Source organism: Onychostruthus taczanowskii, unplaced genomic scaffold, assembly GCF_017590055.1.
Source record: "Onychostruthus taczanowskii isolate IOZ18803 unplaced genomic scaffold, ASM1759005v1 scaffold57, whole genome shotgun sequence".
NCBI lineage: Eukaryota > Metazoa > Chordata > Aves > Passeriformes > Passeridae > Onychostruthus > Onychostruthus taczanowskii.
The window spans coordinates 842,722-863,788 of record NW_024503346.1 but is presented as its reverse complement, the minus strand read 5'-3'; positions in this window follow the sequence as shown (position 1 = coordinate 863,788).

Genomic DNA, 21,067 nt, shown 5'->3' with positions numbered 1-21,067 from the left:
ATGGTAAATGGAAAGCAGTCCCACTTCAGCACTCCACTGGATGATTTTTTGACCTGTCTCCTGAGCCTTGCTCCCAGTGTCTCAGCAGCCAGAAGCTGCCATCAGTGGCTGAGGTTATCCATGTGGTTTGGCCAGGCAGTGACTGGCTCTGCCTTTGCAAAACAACAACACCACAGCTTTTTTTCCAGTGCAGCCAGGGACTTACAATGGGAGTTATGAACCCCTTTCCTCCGTGCCAATCTTATTCTTGGTCTGTTTGGTCTGTCTTGAAACTGATAATGATGGAAAGGGAACAAATCTGTTCTCCTGAAGTCTTTGCTGCCTTATTTAATCCCTGTGGGATGAATACATTTTGGCACATTCAGTGGAAGGGATTATTTGGAACAGACAAAAGTACCAAGCTGGCAAGTTCTGGATGCCTGAAGGTGTCTGTCAGAGGGGCTTGCTTGTGAAATATTCAGCTGCAGGCAGGACTGCAGTTCCTGAGCTGTTCTTTCACTTAACATGAGGAAATTCCATAGAAACAGAATAGTTTGGGTTGGAAGAGACCTTGAGTGTCAGCTAGTTCCCCCCAACACTTCCACGGGGGAGGGCTTGCTTTTGTTTTCCCCCAAAAACCACCGAAGGGGTTTGTCAGCATGATGTGATAGTGTCTGAGCCATGTAAACGTGCCCTGTGACACAGCAATGACACGAACCAGTCCCTGCCTTGGGCCAGTGCTGCTGCTCTCCAGGGTTTGGGGCAGCCCCGAGGCTCTTCCCCTCCCTGGGCACCCAGGACTGAGCATCCTGCCCCTCCCTGGCAGGCTGGCTGATCCCTCTGGCCTGGTTTTCACACCAGTGCAGAGAAAAGATGAATGAAGCCTTTCCTGCTGTTCTGAAAGGCGCAGAGAGATGCGTTCCCAGCAGAGGAAAGCACGAAATGCCGTGTCACATCTCACAGACACCCTCTGTGCTGCATCGTCCCTTCTGGGGGGGCAGGAGGGGCTGGGACCATTTGCTGGCCACACTTGGAGCATCAACACTGGTGACAGTTTGGGGAGTGCAGTAACACTGCAGCCAGCATTCAAGGGCTGCTGGGGATGGAAAGCAGGACACCATGCATTGGTAATTGTCCGCTGCCCTGCTGACTGGCAGCTGCAGTGTTTGATCTCGTATTTGTTACGACTTTTCTTTTAGTTTTTGATTTTTTTCTTTCTGTTTGTTTGGGTAGTTAGGCTTTTTTGGGGGAGGTGGTGATGTTATGTAAGGTCATGAGTAGAAGGACCCAGTTCTATACACTTTTACTCATGTAATGATGGCCTTGGCTTGTCCTCACTATTTATTTACAATGCGGCCTCGTGGCTTAAAACAGAACAGAACTTTCTGAAACAAACGCTTGCTCTGCATTTCCCTCTCAGACTCCATGCCCTCTGCAGAGTGCTGAGCTCTCTGGGGCAGGCACTGTGCCTGTGTGGATGCCCCCTCCAGCAGCCTCAGTGGCAGCCCTGGGCAGGGCACAGCTGCAGCACTCTGAAGCAGAGGCAGGATCTCCTCAGAGGACAACAGCTCTCTCTTTCTGTCCCACGTCCACGGCTCTCTGCAGCCTGCAGGATTCTCATCCCACCTTTCTGCAGCAGCCAGTGGCAGTGACAGTGACAGTGCCCTGCTCCTGTGGCAGGGGCTGTCCCTCCTGTCCCCCTGTGCCACGCAGGGCAGCTCTGCAGGGCTCTGTGCTGCTGCTGGGGGCACAGGGACATTGGGACAGGCTCCAGGAGATGCACACTGGCAGCACCAGAGCCAGAGCCTGCTCTGAACCTGCTGTGCTCCCTGCAGTGCTTCTCCTGGGCTTCTTCAGCCTCCATTTCACAATAACGTGCTGCTGCCAACACTACAAAAGGCATGTCAGCAGTAGCTCAAAATGTAATTTTCTTGTCATGTACTGTTGCCTAATTATTTATATTGCTTATTAGAAATATGGATAATTTAACATAATCTGCTGGGGATCAAGGCAGAGACAACCATACTCTACATGTATTTCAAACAGAAAAAACAGAAACAAAGGCTGTGAAAATCACCTGGCAGTCAGCATGTGACATCTCTGTTACAGCTCTATTTCTTCTGCCAGGCAGGTCTTTGTTTACTTCCTAACTTTCACATGTCTAGAAAGAAGGACTAGGAGACACAGTTAGATCCAGCCTTTGTATTTAGCATAGTAAATCATGTGGTTCAGTTGCTTTGCCATCATTATTTCACTGAACCAAATTTATCCCAATGCATGTACACTGATTTAAACCAGAAATTAATTTAGCCCATAACTTTTTTTAAACACAAAAATACTCAAGCTGGGTGGAACTACAACTATAATTGGAATCAGAGTCTGAAACAAAAACATTAAAGGCCAAATTCTCCTTAGAGGACCTGACCTTAGACATCTCATGTCCACATTAAAAATGAGAAAGGAAAAAGGCATGGTCTATTGTCTCTTAAACTGGAATATATGATGTCATACTAGGACTCCAAAGTAACTCCCAGTGAATAAACATTATCAGCAAAGAACTGTGTCCGTATGATTAACAATCATTTAATAACTGAAAATGACTGCAGTGCAGGAGATACGGAAGACCTTGTAGGAACATTAAAAAAACCATTTGAAATGTTTCAGTCTGTGTATTCTCTAAGGGCTCTCTTTGAAAAAAAATATTCTCTTGGCATATCAAACACCATCCAGCTTGTGGAGTTCCACAGGGGTGCCTGGGTGTCCCTGGTGCACACCCCGAGGCGTGTCCAGGCTGCTCCTGTCACACCACGGTGTGTCTGCTGCCCAGGAGCTCTGTGACCTGGGCAGGTTTGACACGGAGCTGCAGCTCGGGGCAGCCAGCACACTGCACCTGGTGCCCTCAGGGCTCTCCCTCTGCTCCCGAGGGGCTCAGCCAAAGGCTGGCACTCCAGGCTGGCTGCTGCACCCCTGCCTCTGCTGCCTTGGAGGGTATTCCTGCCCTGCTCCCCAAACAAGGACTCAATAAAAGATTATATCAGTCAGCCAGGTCTAAGACAGAAATACGGTTTTAGCAGTGAGTGTTGAAACCTTTGGAACTGTCAAACATTCTCCATGAGGAGATTCTCCATGACTTGTCCTCTGAGGATACTGGAACCCTTCTGGAGGGCATGATGTGGCCAAACAACATTACTGGACACGTTAAGAGGTTACTGGGGTGATATCAAAGGAGCCACGGTTTATGAGGGGTCAGACCAGAACAGGGATAGCCCTTTCTGTCTTTGAGTCATGTCAGTGTAAACTAATAAAACTAGAGGCTGGAATTTACAGCAAAACAATTTAAAGGTACAAATGATGTATTATGCAAAAGGTTTCATTTGGGGGAGGAGAAATTAAATCTGTGGAAATTCCAGACAGAAGAATTACAGTGAGAGAAATCTTGACAAGATGAAAGAGAAAACCGTGTTTAGTGGGCATCTGGTTTAAATTGCTAAATCAGCCATGTCTAGATAAACAATAGTAAGTGTCACAAGCCACCTCTGAGTTCCAGTGGGCGCAGTATCAGTGTTTCTGGGACGGAGTGACGCTCGGGCAAATTCTGCTGCGGAGACTGGGAGTCAGTTCTAACAATGAGGAGGAAGAGGAACAGGGAAAATCCCAAGCACCTTCCCATAAGCCACCTGAAGAACTTGTCCCACAAGGCTCAGCTGTTTGTTTCCATCAATACCACCCTGAGTACACAAAGAAACAGCCCATGCCTGGACCTGCTGGCAGCAGGGAGAGCAAAACAGCCGCGGGAATGAGACCTGTGCCAAGACTTGCTCTTGCCCCATAGTGGTGTAGCCAAGGCAGGGATGAAATCTGGAGAGCCAGCCCCTATTCCCAGTGCAAGGGCCTGGTTCATCATATTTTGGTTGGGTTCAAGGCCTTCAGATATTTCGGTGATGGCAATTGTGGGGTTTTGTTCTGTACCTTCTGTGACTGGAGTTTAAAAACTGGCTCTAAGTATTACCTTTCCTTCATGAGGACTGGATTTCTTATAGGAAACATGAGGGTTGCTGTTGGTTTCTGCATTTATATGGTAGGAGAGGCCAATCTTCCCCTCAGTGAGCATGTGTGTGACCAAGGAGCTTGATCTGGTTTGTGAGAATGGCTGAAGATGGGCAAAACGTGCATCATCCTGGCAGGAGCAGATGTGCCCAGGCTGTGTTCATCACATGTTGGACAGATCTTGTGCAGGATGGAGTCTGAGCTGCAGGAGCAGTTCATGTCCAGGAACCAGCTGGACACTTCTGAGGGATCACGTTTAGAGAAACACTAAAATCTTGCCAAACAGAGCAAAATCCTGAGGTATCTGGCCAAGGGCTGGGTGAATACCACCGGCAAGAATTCGTTTGACTAATTTGTTTCCATCATCTTTGAGTCATGTGTGCTGTGTCTTCATTCCTCATCTGGCTGCATTCTTTAGTCAATTCAATTATTTTGAACATCGCTTATTTAACTTTTGTTCTTGTAAGCATTTCTTCTGGATGTTGATAGAACCAGTGGTACTGACATTTCTGAGGCTGCTGTGTTTGCTCAGTCTCTGGGATACAAACACTGGTGTGTGGTTCCAGCAGGGCGGTTTATGATCCACAGCGTCCTTGCCCAGGGAATGACAGCCCTGCTGGAAATGCTGATGATTTACTGTCTTGTTTTGTGAGTGGCCTAGTCAGGACTTGCCATGTTAGAAGCTTTTGCCCTCTGGAACAGATCAGACCTACCTGGGGGTAAACTCAGCTTAATGAGAGGCAGGCATTCCTCTGGGAACATCCCAGCAGGGAACTTTCTTACAGAAAGACAAGAGCAAAACAGAATCTAGGGCAAGGTCACTCCTCCCCTCCCCTGCTCCTGAGATTGTCCGGGGTCACTTTTTATGTTCATCCTCATTGCAACACTTGCTGTGGAGAGGATTGATGGGCCCAAAGGACAGAAAGCTGTGGGAAGGGGAGCATGTGATGGGACACAGCAGAACTGATTCGCTGGGAAAACGCAGAGCTGGGACTGGTTTGGAGATTCAGAAGCAGACAGAGGTGTGAGCAAGCACCTGCAGAATAATATTGCCTTCCCTCTGCATTTCCTGGGGGGCCAACAATAGGAAATGGGATGAAAAAAATCTCCTGGGGGGCTGACAATATGAAATGGGATGCAAAACTTGGAAGGGTGAGGGGGTGGATTTTAGAAATCAAAAGGTAGATAGATCAAAAATAGAAGCTGAACAGAAGTGGTTTCCTGGGTTTGCATCATTCTTGTGACTGCCTGGAATATGAGTATTGTCCTTACCTTTTTGACAATTGCAGCTGAAATTCCTGTCACTCCTGAAAATTCAGCTGTAATAATGGAGAGAATATAATCAGACATACTGATGCAATGGAGAAATTTTTATTTTACTGTCTTTAGGCAGGTATTAAAAGCCATCACAAGCAACAGGGACTCAAAGCAATATTCTCAATGTTCTATTCTCATTTATCTACATTTCAATATGATCCACTCTGTGGACAATACAACTTGAAGCTGCATTTAAGGCAATACAAAAGAATAAAAAAGTGGCAGAGATTTCTGAAGTGCCATCATGTATGTGCTCAAATACATTTGGCATATGTACATGTGTGTCTGTATCATGTCTATCTACAGTTCCCAGCACTCTAAGCCCTGATCTCTGCCTTTCTTGTTATTCACATGGGTTCAGACAGTTTAGGTTTATATTATTTAACATCTCCTTTACATACACACAAATTATACTTAATTTGTCTTTAATTACTGAAAGCATATTTCCTTAAAATGGTCTAGTTCCATTCCTTCTCCTTCACCTGGCTAAAAAGCCTTTTAGGTGAAATCCTGGTTTGTGGGAAATCACATTGAAGCCACAGTAACACAGCAACCAGCAATTAAAAATAAGCTGATGCAAACAACAAGAACAGCAAATGTAATCAAAAGCCAGACCTGACACTCTGCATTCTATGGATTTTTTCTGATCCTATTGGGAGCAGTTGAATTTGCCTTGCCCTTTCCTTCAGGCTTTCTGTGGTTCTTATTAATTAGAATTTGTGCTTATAAATTGCTGTTTAAAAAAAAAACCAACCTCTTCAGTTTTGGCTTTTTAGTTTTAGTTTTCGTTTTCCCTCCTCCTTGCAGCTCCCCACCAAATGCTGCAATTGTTTACCCACAGTTGGCTTAAACAAGGATGGATTGATGCTTGAGATTGTGCTGCAAGACATCTTATTTAAATTTAATTGTGCTGATGGTTTTTCAGTGTTCCTGGTTAGGGTTGTTGATTCCTTTCTCAGTGGACACAGTGGGAATGGAGGGTTCCTTCATTTCAGGATGGCATCCACCGGTTCAGTCCTGGCACAGAGGTGGAAGGCCTTGCCTTCAACCTAAGCAAGAACAAACCAGGAACCAGGGAACAGTTCTGGGGTGGGCAGCCACGAGGCAGTTCCCAGCCTTCTGCAGCCCTCTCAGCAGTGACACTGAATTCAGTTTCACAGCCACATTGCAGCTCCTGCGTCTCCCCAAGTTCAACATGTTCAACTTCAGACACCTGGAGTGTTGTTTTTCCCAGAGCATGGTTGCAGCCAGACCCCGAGGTATGGCTGTTTCTGCTTCCTGGGTGAGGCTGGGTCTCCGTGGAAGTCTTGCAGTCAGGATTTGGCCAGCACTGGTGCTTGGTGTCCTGCATGCTCCACTCTTCCTGAACACAGGACCTTCCAAAGGCTTCCTCCTGTTTTGGCATGTGTGCCTAGGAAATAGCCTAGAAAGTGCAAATATTGTTTGTCCCACCAGCAACATGTGTGAAAAGCCTTATTATGTCATGTTATGTCCCGGTGCCACAGCAACATCAGGCCCGAGGACCAAGAATGCCAGAGCTTGCCATGAAGAAACACTTCTCTCTGAAGCACTTACACCAAATTCCAGCCTTGCCAGCGAGCAGACAATGCCAGGGAAGGTGCCAGCGGTTCAGTTCCTCATCTGCAGCTGAGCTGTGTGATCAGGTCTGAGCTAAACTCTGCAGCTGCAGAGGAGCCCCAGAGGCACAGAAACTCTGGCCAGCCTCGAGGGCTGGCTCACTGCAGGGTGGCAGCCCAGCAGCACCAGGGTGGCACAGACACTCCGTGTGGGCAAGGAAGCGTGGAAATGAAAAGGTGTTTTCACCTGGAGTTTACGCCTGTTGACAGGCACATCCATCGCTGTTGTGCAAACAATAAATTGGGTTGCAATGCAACGGTAGAAAATTCTCAGTGTGAACTCAGAGAGAGGAGTTATTGAGAGGTCTTGCCAGGATCTGAAAAGAAGAAAGGAGTTTCTAAGGGAGAAAAACAGCTTGAGGGAAAGTCTAAATTTAGAAATAGGTCTCCATGTTTAATAAGATAAATATAAGGCTGAGTCAACAGTAAATATATCCAGAGATTAATGATGAAAGTAGAGCAGACATGAAGGAATCACATTGTCACAACTCAGGAGCACTGGGAGAGTTCCCAAAGGAGCAAAAAGGCTGGTTGGCAGGACCCAGCTCTGCTCCCCAGCCTGCTGCAGCAGAGGTGTGCCCGTGGGACTGCTTACACACACCAACTGTTAGATAAATATACATCTATTTTTCATGGAAGAAGCAGCACTTCATGACGTGAGGGCAGTGAAAGTGAAGGTCAGAGATCAGACATGAAGGTCTGCTCCACCTCCACAGAATAGCTCATCAGTTTGTGTGTTTCATTTTGCAAGTGGATCCTTAGCTATTGTTTCTTTCTATTAGGAAAAGATAGTGATCTCAGTCTTCTCATGGCTTGTATAGAAAAACAATCTTATTCAGCTGCAGCTTTGCTGTGGCCAGATTTTCCACCAGTCCTGTGGTTTGGCTCAATTGGCTTTACTGCAGCAATGTTTTCTCACTCTGGCTGAGGATCAGCTTTGGCGCTTTGAGTTTTTGATCTAAAATATTTCCAGAATGAAAGGTATTGTCCTGATCTGTCACAGAAGGGTAGTAATGAATACTTACTGCCATAAATCCTGTTGGATCAGGCTCTAGCTTAAATGCCTGTTTATTTTGGTGACATGCTGACCGAAGCATTTCATGGAACCTGTTAGTTGACAGAGAGGGAGAGCGTTCAGGGGGGAATGTTTGCTCTTGGTGTTTGTCTTCCCTGTGCTGGACAATCCGTTCATTCCACTCCTCAGCTGGGATGGATGAAGCTGAAGTGCAAGTTCCTGCTGCCCTGGATGGAGCTGTCCCTTGTCCCTTGTCCCTTGTGCCCTGCTGGTCCCTGGTGGCACGGCGATTGTGCACTCACACAGATGCTCCTGCCCCAATCCTGCTTGCTTTACTCCTCTCACACAGCCTCCTTCTGCACAGGTTGGCTGTGTATGCATCACCTGAAATTGCAGAACTGAGATGTCATCTCTGAATGGACATGTTGGTCCAGAAGTTTAGGGAATAATAAAAAAAAAAAAGCCAAAATCTGAAGTTTAAGGCTTTTTTTTTTTTTTTATATTTAAGGCAAAACTGAATGTTTCTTTTTCAGACTTCCTAGGAACTGCAGAACAGAGAGTGGCTCCTTTCTCTCCTGGCCCTCTCTGTGGTCAGTGCTCCCTCAGATTCACCTGCTGTGAGCTGAGCCCTCCCTCAGCTCACCAGGGAACTGCAGCTCAGGGGGTCCTGCTCAAGGATCTGTGTCCTTATTGTGGTGGCAGAGCCAGGCTCTGTCCCACGACTTTTCCATCCTATGGCAGTCCCTGTGGTCAGGAGGGGCCACCTGAGGAAGCAGGTGATGTGTCTGAAGTGGCCAGTTTGTGTTTGCAGAGCCCTGCACTACAGCGTGCTTGCAGGGAGCACACACTCCCTCCAGCTGGGAAATCACCTGGCCAGGAGGAGTCTGCCACTGCCACAGCAATTCCCAGCCCAAGGGTCAACTGCCCATGTGGGCCACAGAGACCAGTGCTGCATGTTGTGCTTTATGTCAGGGACTTTTCTGAGACAGAAAATCTTCTCCTGTTTGTACCTAATGAAATGTCTCATGATCCAAGACTGGCCTGTAACCTGCATTTGTGATGTGGCACATTAAATGTCTATCAAATGTGTGCTGTCCCCTTATACAGGCCTGTTTGTTTTCTCCTGGTTTGTTATTCCCCTAATCTAAACCACAAAACAGTTTTTCTGAAAGGTTATCTGTGGGAGAGCCTAAAGACTCTGTCTGTTAAGCTGCAGGGGAAATGGAATACTGAATTAGAAGTGAAAGGTGAACCAGGTAACAACAGCCTGTAGTCAGGGGAAACAATGCCACCCGAAATAAAAATGTTTGTGTCTGGGCTAGCACACTTTCCTGTGCTGTTTACTGCTCACAGTAACATTTAGATGCCATGCAAGGAGGAACCAAAAGAGTTAATGATCGTGTGAAAGCGTTAGACACCAGAATCCTGACAGTCTAGCTGCTGTGCTGACAGCAAGGGCTGCTCACTGCTCTGGGGGATTTCCATCTCCAGAGCTTGCCCTGAATTCAGCAGGGCAGGGACTCAGACACACCTTTCTAAAGCACCTGCTGGCAGGGAGGAGGTGTGGGTGGCTCCCAGGAACACGGACAGGCAAGAAGGAGCAACAGGCAAAAGAAGGAGCAACAGGCAAAAAAACTACCTGCCAGGCAGTCTCAACGTTCCCTGTGTGCAAGGGGGTCAAGCCCACATTTAAAGGTGGTTGATAAAAATAAAAGAATAAACAGAAGTTGTTCCAATTTTATCCAATGCTCATTTTGTCAGTTTGTCAAGGTGGGTTTGATTTTTACTTCCATCTTGAATAAAAGAATAAGGAATCCAAGAGATCTTTAACCAGAAAGCAAGGGGTGAAGTGTATTTCTGTGGAGAGGTTGGTGCTGATTGTGAACAGCTGCTTTGTCTGTGCATTTGTGCCTCCTTAGTGCTCTGCACATATTTGTTGACACTGCTACATTTAATAGGGCTGCTTCTGAATAAAGAGTCAAATATTCTAAATATCAGCTCAGGTCATTTGTGGTGTAAAAACCTGGAATGTAGTGAATGCCGTGATAAGATTCTTGTGAAGATAGGGAAGGATTCAGCTGAATTCTCCTCAGGGCATTTCTTTGGAAGTTCCACTCTCATTTTGCTTCTCACGTTGTAAAAATATTTGCAGATTTGAGGAGTGTGCTGGTTTTGCATTTTGCTGGAATTTTTGGGGCTGTCTTCATACTGATTGGCAAGACAAGCCCTGGTTGTTCTAGCAAATTCACCCTAATGCTTGCTTAGGCTGGAAAAAAAGAACTTTACAAAGCTAAGAGTTTACAGGAGTTCCATAGGAAGCTAGAGGAGGAAATAACTGCACTGTGTTTTGCAGGAAAAAACAGACTTTGTTTTTTGAAAACTGAGCAGTTTTCAAGCAACTGTGGCAGCTGTGCAGCCTCTAACCTGCTGGTGTTTCATAGTGCTTCACTGCATCCTGGTTCCCAGTGGTCAGTCTTTAAAAAGGCACCTGAAAAACTTTGTAGTAAAAACTTTGTTCCTCACAGAGGAGTGAGGAACTCAGTGGGCTTTTCTTGTAAGTGTAATGTGAACTTTGAGTTACTTTCATTATTTAGCTGTGGCATAAACTAGACTGTGTCTGTGTCCTGCAAGAAAGCTGTGGTAAATCTCTACATAACAAAGCAGAACCAAGGAAAACTGTCCCAGAAATTGTATAAGGAATAACCCAGAGGGCCAGCAGGGAGCCTGAACATGTGATCTGACACAGCAGTTGCAAAAGGAGAGCTGAATCATCTCCCAGGATTTGGTTCCATCCCCCTGCACAGGAGCTGCTTCTCCTCAGTGCCTGCAGTCACTTGTTAACATCAGCTGGAGATCTGCTCTTCAAATGCTTCATTTTTTGGTCTGGATTGTAAAATTGTGGTGGGTCTTTCAACATGATGCCCTGTGTCACTGAGGGGAAAAAAGACAGCCATAGCTGGATGCTCCAGGCCATTTCAGAGCAAGGCTCTCAGTCAGCCTCAAGAGCCAGGGAGAACAGAGCAGTGAGGAAGGCTTTGAAAAGCCCAGACCCTCGTCCTCACTTCCACTCAGCCCTGTCAGAAATTCATTGCAGCTTTTTCATGTCGTCTCAGTAATTGAAACCAGCACCAAAACCCAACAGTTTCAGAGAGAAGAAATTAAAAGTGAAGACTCTTATCATGATACAAGCTAACACTTCTTAGAAGGAGCAGCATTCTGAGTTTGCTCTCCTGCCAGCAAGAGGCCGAGGCCAGAGGAGTCAGGCTCTTCATCTGCAGGACCCAGACATCACTGAAGCACCAGTGAATCCTTTGAGTTCCTCTCTGAAATGTGGTAACTTTTTTGAACTTGTTACCAAGTGACCCAGACTAGCCAGAACAAAACAAATCCAAAAAAGCCAAGCCGTGTTAGAATAGAAATTAAAATGCTTAACCTTTTCAATGAAGAAAACTCCAAATTAGCTAAGACAGAATGGAAATAAAAGAACTTATAAACAAGTTCCCCTGCCCAAGCCTGGGCAGCAGCTCCTCCTCTGTCTTCCCATCACCTCGGAGCCTGGTGCTTGCTCAATCCTCCCTCTCAGGGCTCCTTGCTGTGCCTGTCTCTCTCCATTTGTCTGGCATCTTCTTTCTTCTGCCCTGGAAGCTTCTGTCCCGAGCAGCCTCAATTGCTCCTCAAGGGGAGAAGCAATTTCTCACTCCCTCCACAGCATTTCTTCAGACCCAGTCACTTGTTTTTTAAAGGCAAACAACACACAAACTAGCAACAAATCAAACAGATACTGGCTGTCACAGAAACCCATAGCAAACTGAATAAAAATGAGATTTAAATGATCTCTCTGAAGTTCCACTGGGTGTTTATAGCATGAGCAGGATTAAAGCCAGTGTCCTTTGTCTGGTTTGTGGGTATGTTTCCTCTCTGAATAATGCCATACTCTTGCCTGGAGTGCCTGAGAGCGAGAAGATTCTTTGTAAATTCTGTTTTCATTGGGAAGTCTGTAGGAATTTTCACAAGCTGTTCTGTGACACCCTGCAATGTCCACGTCATGTCGAGAAGGGACATCCAGCACTTCAGTCCTGATGGTCTGGCCATTGTTCTGCACAAAAACAGAACACCCACGGCATAAACACCTTGCTTTGGCCAGAGTGGGAAACCTCATGAAGTCGGAGCTTGGTTTGTTAGGGAAAGGAAAGGGAAGATACGTGTGCTGTACTGCAAACCTTGGTTTGTTTGGGATAAACTCCCCTGGCTTGTTCTCTGCCCCTGGCTGTGGGGAGAGCAGCTGCTGCTGCTGGGCTGCCAGCAGCAAAGAGCAGCAAGGAAAGAGCAGCAAAGAAAGCAGCAAAGAGAGAGCAGCAAAGAGAGAGCAGCAAAGAGAGAGCAGCAAAGAGAGAGCAGCACAGAGCAGCAGAGCCTGGAGCTGCTGTGCTCTGGTGGCAGCGAGTCCCTGCTGACCCGGGCAGAACCTGTCCTCAGGAGGTTCAGCCCTGCTCAGAACCAGGAGAGACAATCACCTGCCTGAGCTCCAAAAGCAGGTGAGGGAGCAGGGCTGGAGGGGCCAGAGCCTCTGCAGATGTGCTCAGGGCTGGCAGGAGGCACAGCTGCCCTGGGCCAGCTCCAGCTGCAGGTGAGCTCCACACCTCACTGCTGCTCCCGGAGCTGCGCTGCTGAGAGGAAAAACGGGAAACCTGAGAGCTGGGAGCTGCAGTTAACCTAGCCTGGCGTCTGGCCCAGGTTTCAAAAGTGGGAAAGTGCTGCGGCTCCTAAGCAGGCTGTCAGGATTATGAGGTGTTCTGTTCCTGTTCCAGTTGCTGCAGCTGGATGGACAAAGGCAGTCTGGGCTGCTGCACTCGTTCTTGTGCCCAGAGCCCCGAGGTGTCACAGAGAGCCCCACTGCTTACAGCAGCGTGCTGGGTGGAGAAGCAGCTCTGCAGGCCAGTTTTTGTAACAAACTGCCCTGAGCAGCCAGGCTCTGAACCAGCCTGTTAGACCCTTGCTAAGACAAGCGAAAAATTAAATATATAGTTTAGCGTTTCCCTTTCCTCTTCTAGCTTTTATCATTAAAAACAATCAAACAGCCAAACAAAAAACAAACAAAAAAAAATGCCAAAAAACCAAAGAACAAAAGGAATGCCAGCTCCTGTAGTCTTTATAATGTGTGCAAACTCCTACCATGAGCAGTATATGAGCAGCCTGCATCTCACCACTCCTCTTTTACTATTCCTCTCACTGGGCCAGTAGGAACACAAATCCAACTGGATCAGTGGGAACAACTGTATGTTTCCAATTCCATTGCCATTTTTGATTCAGGACACTTTTACTTTGGCTCAGCACGTTACCCAGTGCATTTAAATCTATATTTAGTTTCTTGTAAGGGAGAAGCTCAGTCACAGAAATCCCAGCTGTAGTAGATGTTTTGACATGCACGCTGTAAACCAGTGATTAGCAAGCTTTTTTGTAGTCCCCACAAGCCAAGATGAGTTATCCCACTGTGATTCTCCTGGTGAAACTATTTGACATCATGGGATCCTGTGATGCCAAGTGGCCAAAAATTACAGGAACTGTAATTCATCGGCAAGGTGAGGACAGCTTTCAGGGAGATACCACAACATCCTGCCACTTTGGAAATTCTGGCTGCATAGCTGGGAAGCTACAACTTGCTTAACTTCTGCTTCTAATTCTGGCTCCCAGATGTGTGGTTCCAGCTGCAGAGGGCTAGCACGCAAACCTGCAGTGCCAGAGGGGCTCAGGAGGTGTTGGGGTGTGTGACACCAGCCTGGCCTTGCACCTCAGAAACACTGAACACCTTCCACTGCCAGCAAAGACACTTTCCTTCTGAGTATAAATGAGAAAAGGAGTTTTATTTTAAAAGCGCATGCAACACAATGTTTACTTCTCTAATGTGTCAAATAGAAAATGAGAAAAAATGCACTGTAATTTTTCAATAAGGTGAAATCAAACCCAACCCCCCCCAACAGGAGGGTCAATGAGCTTTATGTGACAGGTTTTAGTTATCCCATGCATGAGTTTTCCAGGCAAATCAAATCCAAATGGATTAAGGACAGCCAAGTTGTTAAAATGAGGCTCATAATAATAAAAGCCAGCCCAAATGAATCATGGCCTGTATGGATGGAGTGGTGAATCACATTCCGTGACAGAAGAGAGTCCCTAAAACTTTTGTGACTCTGTATCTTAATAAAAAATAATTTCACAGTGAACTATTGGACACTAAACTGACAGCTATGATGCAAAGCTCTGTGGATACTCTGTGTTTAATAAATAAACCTCAGAATATAATGTTCAAGGATAGGGAATTCCCTCCTGGGCCAGTCCAGTGGTGTGTTTTAGGTAACACAGAAAGGAGGTGCTTTTCAGGACAAGCCCTGAGCCTGGCCACTTTCTGAATCCCATTTCCCTGGTTTTTTCCATGTTGTGCTCCACTGTGAGGGTGGAGAGTCCATCCCTGAGGGCTCATCCACCCTGAAGCAGCAGGGAGTCAAAAATGTGCAAAGAGCTTGGTGGTGCCTGAGCAGCAGAGCTTTGTAAGCGCCCCAGTGATGTTTCCAGCTGTGCTTTGCATGGGGGTTTGGTGCCTACAAATGGTGCCAAAACCTCCTGGAGATTCCTTGGCTAGGAATGTTTGGCTATCCTCTGGTTCTGGGGGGTGGGATCACCTGTTCCCCAGCGTGGTCAGCTACCCAGAGCCAAGGCACCATTATTGCAGCACAGGGGCAGAATGCAAAGGGTTAAGGCAGTTAAACCCAAGCCCTTCCAGCTCACCCGTGCTCATATTCTGCCTGTGGAAGCACCTGCTCCTCCTTCTCCTAGGGAGCTATAATTGGACTTTGTTTATGGCAAATAAAGGGTTTCATTGTAAAGACTGATAGGTCCTAATTGGGAAAAATCTGGCAAAGATTATTTGTCAGTTTTATGGAATAAAGCTGCTTGTCATGCTTTTACCTCCAGGAACTGGAGGAAGGCCAGGGGAGATTGTTCTCCTCTAACTTTTCATGAAGAGCTTCTTTTCATAGCTCACAAAAAAAAAAACTCTGAGAAGAAAAGAAAGAAAAAAACAACAAAGAAACCCCCCAAAACAACATCATTTCAACACCCAGCATCAGGAAACAGGAGTAGCTGAAGAGCCAGGCTGTCCCTTGAAGTTACACAGTTGTTCATGGGCTACAAAGCCATTAGACCTCCAGAAAAATGAAAATGATTCCATGTTAGGAATGCTCTTCGTTAAATACAATGTCTTGTTCTGATGTCCACTTACTGAAGCCAGGATGAAATAATTCCAAAGGGGATTGAAAAGACAAAAACAATCCAGTAGCTGGTAAACAAATTTTGGAAGCTAAATTCGTCTCAAAGGGAGAATTTTAGAAATTACTTGACCACCCTGAGCAGATCTTTGCAGTCAAAGTCATGTGATAGTTGAGGCATTTCAGTTTTGCAGACAAAGACAGGACAAGGTTTCATGCTAGAAGCAGAAGTAAAAAAAAATGTCTCTTTAAAATAAATAATATACAACTTTCCAGCAGTGAAGGTAATTAAAATTGTAGCTGTTTATCAGGGACAGCAGTGGCTTCACCAGGTTTTGAACAATCACAATGGAATTAAATCCATTTCAAGAACATGTGTGTTAGTTTAGCCTTGAAAAGAATTACAGCCTCTGTATTCAGGACAAATTAAAGGACCATAATATTCCCTTTCACGTCTTTCAGCATTTGCCTCTATAAATCTACTTCAGAGAAACTTCTGTTGGACTGGAGGCTGAAGGGCTGGGAGTTTCAGGATGTCTCTGTTCTGTCCCCTTCACTTTGCTTCTAGTGTGCTAAGAGCAGGTAACATTTTTAGGATTGTGTCATAGGGCTCTGCTTTCCCAGAAACAAAGCTGGGAGTTTAGTGCCTTCTCTTGGCTGCCTGTCTACTGAGCTTTGGTGTTCATGGGTCAGAAATTATCTTTTGGCATTCTTCCCTCTTTAGGAACTCCTGCTTATGGAATTGGGAATAACCAGAAATAGCTTATTTTCCATTGCCTTTCTCCTTCCAGGTGAAATGACTCCCTGCAGTGGGTGATGTTCAGGGTATGTCCCGACCTCCAGCTGGTCCCAGCATGAAATCTCATCTGCACGGTTTGGGCCAGCCCCACAGGCAGAAGGGACATAGCTTTACACACCTTCTGCACACCTTGTTTTGTCATCAGGTGGAATGTGGAATCTGCTGCTTCACAGCTATTTTGGTGAAGGCTAGACTGAAATGCTAAGGGTCTCCTTTTTATGTATGACAAAATGAAACTCTGGTTGTATTACGGCTGATTGATATTCTCCTAAATATTCAGTGGTCTGTCTCTGTGTAACAGCTCTCCAGCAGAGTTTGGAGTCTGACACTTGTGTGCTTTTAGGGCTTTCCTTGCCCAAAGCAGCCTCTGGGCAGGCACAGCACGTGCACTGTGGTACCTGTGGCACAGTTTTCCGTGTGATTCCCAAATTTTGTGCAGCTAAGGCCTTGTGTCTGTGCCAGCAATCAGAATGAGCTGTGTTTGTGCTTAGCTGTGTTTATGATCAGTGATTGTATTCTCTCATACTCACCTCTGTTTTTGTGGCATATTCAGCCTGTGATTTTTCAGATTTTTGTGCTATCAGTATTTACCACAGATTTTGTAACTTGCTAATTTCTCAGACAAACTCAATACTCAGCACAGACCCAAATCTTCAAGGATCAGTGGGAGAGGGGGTGCTACCCAAACCTTGATCTTCTTGCTCCATGAAGTACACAGGCTTGCTCAAAGTTCTTCCATGAGCTGTTAAAGAGGTTTTCAGGTGTAGATATTGTATGAAAGGCCAGAAAAAACACCAGCCTCACTCTGGCTGTTGTGTGTCATTGCCCTTGCAGAGCTGGGAGCTGGGCAGGCTGTGCTGCAGCCCCAGCAGTGCTGCCCCTGGCAGTCAGAGCCTTGGCAAGACCTTTGTGCTCTGTGCCACACAACAAACACAGGGCTGAGACAATTCTTGTCCCCAGGGCTTCGAGACAGGACAAAGAAAAGGGCACCAAAAAATCTCCTGGGTGTCACAGGCACCAGAAGGTTGTAGGTCCAGAGTTAACAAAACCGGGAAAAGAAGGAAAGGAGACAGGAGACAAGGAAAGGACAGGAGAGGGCAGTGGTGGCATTTTCCCCGGGAGGAGCTGATCCTGCAATCACGCTGTAGTCAAACTGGCAAGTTAAAAACCTCATCAGTGATCGCAGCCTCGATGAGAGGCTCCTCTAAGAATTAACCATGATAAGAGCCATGGGTAGAGATGTTTGCTGAGTGTCTACCTCCTGCTGTCCCAGCCAATTCCACGTTTTGTACTTGCTAAGCAAACCGTCTGAACTTCTGGAATTACAGATGATTAATAACAGCACTTGCTAACAGAATGGGCTGTCCTGGGAAGAGCAGAGCTGGTACTGGAGGCAAGGGAGGGCAGTGGGGCAGGGGCTGCCTGCTGGCTGTGGTCACCTTGGCTGGGTGCCACAAACTGAGGCTTGCAGTTTTGAATAAACCTTTTAGGAGATGCCTCTATCAACCCACCCTGTGTGCATCACGTGCCCTATTCTCCATAAATAATGAAATGTGGAAAGAAAAAGTGGCTGAGTTGTATTGGGCAATGTACCCTTGTGTCTTTGTGCACGAGGGGGAACGGAGAGGGAAGGGGCCTGTCCCACACACAGACATTTCCTGAGACACCCTGCATCCCCATCGTGGTGGGCTTTTCCAGCTGCCACGAGCTGAGGCTGTTTCCAGTGGTGAAGAATCACAGAAGCAAATCCTGTAGCTTGGAGTGTCCATGGGGTGCCAGGGAGGCTCAGAGGAACAGGACTGTGCTGGTGCTGGGCAAATACTGCATGACAAAAAGTCCCTGTCCCCAGAGGTTACAGTTCAAAGCAGGAAGAGCAAACAGTGATAGAACAAACACATGTCAGCTTTCCAAACAAGGTGACACAATTTAGATCCTAAAAATGGTAAAAGGTTTTTGCTCTTGTCCATAAAATACCCTAAGGACAAACAGCTGGCTCATCCCAGCAGAGGGAGACTGGAGAGGGGAAGCTGAGGGAGTGAAGAACACCCCAGCCAATTTGTTGATGACTAACATACTTTAGAACAACAGGCTGCTTTTTAAACTTAGAGGGTGACTTGCTGAGTGGTTATTGGCTGTTCACTCCTGGTCGTGATAAGAGCTCCCACAGGACATTCAGTTCTTTCCATCTTCTCCCGCATGGGTTTATCTGTGAACATCAGAGCAGAGCAAAGGGAAGGAGGCTGGGCAGGTTTGTTTCATCTCTGCTGTGACTAATCCTGGTGTGCTGGGCTGGCTGCTCTGGAGCAGCGATGGCACTGACCTGACTGGCCCTTGGCAGCCCCTTCCTGCCTGAGCAGGGGGCTTGCACTAACTTGATCCCCCAAGGTGCCCCCCAACCCCAAGCACGCTGGCATTCCATGCTCTTCTGACAGGGTTCCATTGACAGTTATCACAGCACCACCAATGATTCCAAGAGCAAGATTCAAACAAAATTAATTTTCACCAAGCTGGGAAACCCAGAGGTCTGCATGAGCATCACAGTGAGCATTCCAAAGGCTTTGGCTGAGGAGCTGCTGAGGGCTGCACACTCCTTGGCAGTGGAGGAACAGGACAGGCCCATTCTGGCACACCTGCCCTGTCACAAACCCTTCCTACTCTCCCCTTCCCTTCGGCCTCAGAAATCAAAACGTTCCTGCATTGTCTGCTATGCAAAAGCAGCTAAAAAAGCCAAGGGAAACTTCCAGAAAGATGGGGCTACAAAGGCCTGCTTGGGATGCTGACTCAGGGCTCTTCTCAGAAATGCCAAGCTGTACAATTGGCTTTGTTGCCTTAATAGTTTTATTCCTGCACCAGAGTTTGGTCTCTGTTGCTCCCATGTTTGACTGCTCTAGAATCAGGTTGTTCAATTGGTTGGGAGCCTTCTGATTTTCTTTCAGCCTTACTTTGTTAGTTGTCAGTTCATGCCTATTTACTCTTACTCCAACAGCAGTATTTAGCTCAATCTGTTCTTTTCCTTCCTTTCCTATTTCCCTTGATGCCTTAATAGCCATAAATCATATTCTTTTCCACACTTCATTTTTCTAGGTTTACTGACCTTCTTTCTTGTATCACTCCCTTGCTCAAATGCCAAGCTGTACAATTGGCTTTGTTGCCTTAATAGTTTTATTCCTGCACCAGAGTTTGGTCTCTGTTGCTCCCATGTTTGACTGCTCTAGAATCAGGTTGTTCAATTGGTTGGGAGCCTTCTGATTTTCTTTCAGCCTTACTTTGTTAGTTGTCAGTTCATGCCTATTTACTCTTACTCCAACAGCAGTATTTAGCTCAATCTGTTCTTTTCCTTCCTTTCCTATTTCCCTTGATGCCTTAATAGCCATAAATCATATTCTTTTTCACACTTCATTTTTCTAGGTTCTAGGTTTCACTCCCTTGCTCAAGGAAAATTCATCTTTACTGTTTCTGAAGACTTGAGGGACTGGAATTACACTTCCCTTTACACTGCTTGAGCTTGTGATAAATAATACATCTATGTTATAATGTGGGAAGAAATAAAATGTTCTGCAGAATAAGGGCTGGTCTTAGCAAACAGGCCCATGCACAGGGACTTGCAGGCTGGGATGGAAAGCTGAGAGTCTCTCTGGCTGTGCTGCAGCTGTACCCTGAGCTAAGATGGGGAATGGGGCCAGAATGGCTCCACCAAAGCTGGATGTGATCCACTGCTGGGGGCTGAGCCCATTTTTTGAGTGGGGATCTGACCACGGGCCAAGGAAGAGGTGCCTGCAGGATCAGCATTTCTAGATGTTGCTATTTTATTATTTTTCTTGAAGTTGAGCTTTTCCTGCCAGATGAGAAATATCAGTTTTCATGTTAGGTGAGAAAAAATTTGAATGGATGAACCATAAAAGCTCAGAACTTAGAAGGGAATTGAGGAGAGCCCAAGCTTTGCCCTGGTGAAAGCGGCAGTGGTGGAGGCAGCAGAGCCATGCAGGGAGGTCAGGCAGGGGACAGGAGAGCCTTTGGGATGTCCCACGAGCTCCAGCCCCTGCTGCTCCCTGCCTGGGAAGCACTGCCCCCCTTTTCTTGTCAGGGAAGTGGATCAGAGTGTCCTCTGTGGCAGCAGCAGCTCTTTGTGCTGAGCAGGCTGCAAACGCAGCTTGGCCCTTGGAGTCACTCACGGTTTCATGTTTTGGACAAGTTTATACTGCTGAAGAATGTAACCAGTGCATTTTAACTTGCTCTGATTTTGGATGTATTTGTCTTTTCACTACCAATTCACTCACACTTTCTGCTGTCACCTCAGTCCAGGAGGTTTGTCCTGATGTGTCTGTGTTAAGTTTTTCATTGTCTGTCAGTACCTGGAGAGAAGAGCAGGGGGACCTGTCCGTGCAGCTCAAATACAATTTGATTAGTAGAGATTAATAAATCAGATATTTGATTATTTTGGTCTGGCCTGAGTTCAAGCTCCTGTTCCCTCCCAGCTGTGGGAGGGCTAGTTCAGCCAAAAAAAATCCATGCCTAGATTTTTACTTTCGGGAAGTTCAGGCATTTGAGATCCAAAATTAGGTTTTCAGTTTGTGCCAGGAAGGAATCAGCCACCAGATTAAGAATTTGGATGCTTTGCCTCACAAAAATTTCTGGGAGTTGTATATCAGATCCAGGATTTCAGATCTATTCCCAGAGTAAGCTCAGCACTAAAGCTATGCCTTATCTTCTCATTGCAGAGGTAGGAAGGAAAAAAATGAAAAATTAGCTTGAAGGAAGAGGGAAAAAAAAAAAGAAAAAAAGAAGTAGGAAAGGAAAAGTGATAAAGGTGGTAAGTCACATGGGGGATTGGGGAATGAAGCTCAAGGGCAAGGGATGCAGCTGAAAGATCAGATAATAAATGTTGCTTTTGTATAAAAGGTTCTCCTTTCCATGTTCCGATGGCTGTCCCAGACACTCGGGGTCAAGGGGTTATTTTTAAGTTGGCCATTGATTCATACAAGATGCCTGGTTATGAAATATGGGAATCTTTCAG